Genomic DNA, 3,837 nt, shown 5'->3' with positions numbered 1-3,837 from the left:
AAGGGAAGGGAAGGGAAGGGAAGGGAAGGGAAGGGAAGGGAAGGGAAGGGAGCTAAAATCCAAATACAGCTCAGGTACACATGCACTGAAGACCCATCCTAAAGTAAAAAATACATTTGTACTAGCAAAAGCAATTGAGCTATTTTTCATATATGTTTGATAAAACAGAATCAAAAGCAAAATTTTATCTTTCTTCCACATAATGGAAGAAGATAATCCATGGCTATCAATTACAAACTGTTAGACACAACTAGTGATTGGGTCACTGCAATTCTATGGGTATACTGAGTCACCTCAAAGAGATTACTAATTAAATGTACATATCAAATACATCTTTCTTGAAGGAACAATCATTTCTAAAGATATTTTTTCCCAGTGTTCTTAAAATATTAATAGACTATAATTCCCACAACTTTCCTCTTGAAGGATCCACCAAAGCGAGGAAGGAAAATGAGAGCACTCCTCCTTCCGAAATATTCTTGACTTACTTCACCAATCTTGAGTTTACAAGGAAAGATGCATTCGTTCAGAAAGTTTTTTTGCATTATTTCAAATGGTCTTAGATCAAAAAAGAAGTCTCACTAATCAGACAAGTCTGGTTAGTGGAATGGTTACTACATATTAGAGGGGGAAAGAAAGTTTATTAAACGTTTGCTGAAAAAGGAAAAGAGATGAAATGGAGAAGTTTGTTAACAAATAATCTATTGTATTCAGTTACAAAGACAAAAGCAGCAGTTCTCTGTAAATAATCCTATTCTACAACAACAGGATCTATTCACAGAAGGATTTCAGAAGTGATACAAGTTTTCCATGCTTCCATAAAGCGAAGGTATCAGGAAAGCTTTTGACTTCACTTTAGAAAATAGTTGTCCAAATGTCACTGAAAATGACTACAGAAAGACTAACCAAGAACATCAGCTGTAACAACTTTAACCCTGACTACGGGACTACAGGTTGTAAAACACCTGAAATAAAGACACTTTAAGAGGAACACTGAATGGAGAATCTAATTATAGCAACAGAACTTGCTTCTTTGGTAAGAGTCACCACCCATTTCAGTTCAGATAAAACTATAAATGCCACCACAGCAAATGAGTTTTATTAATGGTCTTCTTGCACACTATTACACAAGCAGGTGTTTCATACATGTTAGCATAACCTATTTGGGACTTCCATGCTTTAAAATGTAAAGCGTTGACTAACTCATTTGAACTAAAATGACAAAAATCTCACAGTAAATTCATTAAGGCAAAACCTAACAATACAGTTAACCCAGACCCATTTCTTTCCCAGGCCCTACTGGAATCGAGATGTGACATACATGTTAGCAGCTATGTCCTAGTTAAGTGTAACTTTAAAGCCTTAGTTTTTCCTTGATGCCAGTCATGTTTTTCTCCATTGCATAAACCATCTACCAGTGCGGTGGAAGTTATTTATGGTCATCACATGCTAACTCCTAGTCTGTTCAAAGCCTACATACTTTAAAAATTGATCGATTCCTGATTACTATATCCTTATTTTACACAAGTAAGAGAATACTATCCATAAACTGACACTGAAATAGAGAACACTTGGCTGCTATTAGGTAAAATTATCCCTGTTGCTGCTTCTCTGTAACTGTCCAACACAGGGGAAGGGGATTCCAATGACAAATTCCAAATTCACCTGAGTATTGATTCAGATACTAGAATACTGCAACAAACTTTCGTATCTATTTGCCTGGAAACAATATTAAACTACCTTAACGTATGCATACACAATTTAAGAGAAGAGACTGTCCCCTTTTTATGATTTAAGACAGTGCTATTGGACAAGATATTTAGTTTAGTCAAAAATGTTCAGAAAATATGACTGAAACTCAATAAGCTTCATAAACTTTGGTACAATTTTTAATTTGCAGAACGAATGTAAATCCAACATACGCACTCTACTTCAGACCATGAATGAAAAGGCTCTGGTTCTAAATATTTTGTATAAGCAAAAAACTTTAAGCACAGCCTACAAAAGTAGTCTATATATATATATATACACATCGAGTTCACAAAATATAGGTAGATAATAGTTACAAATACTAGCTCATATTCAGAGTTATTTTCAGTGTTATTATTCTAATTCTATAAAGTATAATTAATTTTCCAAAAATATCCAACCTACAGAGGTTGGGGGGAGTACAGATAAGGAGAAACAAGTTCTACCAAAACTTCTTCAGGCTACATTATTCCAGTGCGGTAAGTTACATTCTATTCGACTACTCACAGATAATAAAGTACCACCATAAACAAAACATAAGTTTATTTATCCTCAGACATCACTGATAAATTCTTCAGTTCTACCAATACAATGACCAAAGAAGTTGTTAACTTATCCATATCCCCTACAACGCTTAAAGACACGTAAGAGCTACCGTGTGCACCTACTGGCGAAAGTTACCTGCACACTCCCATTGGGATTAGAACAGTAGGTTGCCCAAAACATCCCTGTTGATTTATTTCACAGTCAGATATTCAGCCTTTGTTAATTTTAATTTTAAAGAACAATGAATGTTTATTTCCCCCGATGACTGTGGAGTAACAGGAGATCTAAGTAACAGCAGCAATCTAGACACACGATCAAAGGACCCCTCCATGGCCTTTGGGCAGACTAAACTGAAAACTTCAAAGCCGACCGAAACTCAAAAATGCACCAATTTCGAAATTCCAAATTACAGTCTTCTAATTGTGTTTTCTGATTTTGTGGCAGCGGGACGGAATGCCACTCCGGAGAAAGAACCCCCGATACATCAGAGGAGGTCTCTGGCACCTCCAGCAGCACAAAGCTCAATTCCTACCGGGCTGCATCCAGCTGCTAACACCCCGCAGGTCCCCGTGCACTGCCCAGCCGCGGTTCCCCGCGCTCCCCAGCCCAGCCCGGTGACAGCGGCCTCACGGAGGTACTGCTGCCCCGGCCCCAACTCCCCCCGACCCCCGCAGGAGGCGCGGGCAGGGCCACCACAACAGGTGCCCGCCGCGCTGACGGCCCCGCTGCTGCCACCCTCCTCTCCCCGCTCCCAGGCCGGGCCGAGACCCCGCTCCCGCCCACCGCAGGGCGTTGCGCATCACAGCGAGAGGAACCGGGCGAACTCCCTTCCTTCATCCCCGCTCCCGGGGCCCGGCTCGCTCGCTCGCAGCCCGGCAGCCTCTCCCGGACACCGACGGGAAAAAGGCCGCAGAGGCCGCAGCCGCTGCCCCGGCCTATCCCATTAGGGGGCGGCGGAGGGGAAGGCGGGGAGGAAGGGCAACCCCGAAGCCCGCACCGGCTCCGCGCCCCGCCAGCGCCGGGCAGCGGCCCGCCGGGCCCCGCGCTCTCCCCGCCGCCTCTCTCTAAGATGGCAGCGGCGCTGCCCCCTGCGCTGCGCCCCCTTCGACCGCGCCGGGCCGGGAGGTGGCACCCGCCGGTCCCGCTGCGCAGCGCCCCGCCGCCGGCTCACTCACCGTGCGAGCCCCGCGTTCCGGCCCGGCTCCTCCCGGCGGCGGCCTGTCCTCTCCTCTCCTCCTGGTGCGGCGAGCAGAGCGAGGAGCGAGCGCTTCTCCTTCTTCCCCCGGCCTCGGCCCGGGGCCCCGGCGCGGCGGCGCCTCCCTCTTGCGCGCTCCGCAGTCCGTTCGGCCGCCCCGCCGCGCTCGGGCCCGCACGGCCGGCGGCGGTGCCGGTGCCGATCGCAGGGTCTGCCCGCTGCGCGCCTTCTTCTCCGAGAGCCGGGGAGAGGGGGGGCCCGGCCCGGCCCGGCGGGCGGATCCGCGGCGCTTCCTGACCGGTCTGGATTTTCTATCGCTCACAAAATGGCGCGCGTTCCAAACCTGC

The 3,837-nt window shown here is 46.8% G+C and overlaps 1 protein-coding gene across 1 annotated transcript in view; it reads right to left on the bottom strand.

The window, feature by feature from the left end:
• The window catches only part of DYRK1A (dual specificity tyrosine phosphorylation regulated kinase 1A), an 84,673-nt gene extending 80,836 nt beyond the window's left edge, over window positions 1-3,837 (bottom strand). The window contains exon 1 of the mRNA XM_021405475.1: window positions 3,471-3,837. The gene's annotated coding sequence lies outside the window, so the exon portion shown is untranslated. The remainder of the gene's footprint in view (window positions 1-3,470) is intronic.

This window comes from Numida meleagris, chromosome 1 (assembly GCF_002078875.1).
Source record: "Numida meleagris isolate 19003 breed g44 Domestic line chromosome 1, NumMel1.0, whole genome shotgun sequence".
NCBI classification, from domain to species: Eukaryota; Metazoa; Chordata; class Aves; order Galliformes; family Numididae; genus Numida; species Numida meleagris.
This window is presented reverse-complemented; position numbering and strand designations above follow the sequence as displayed.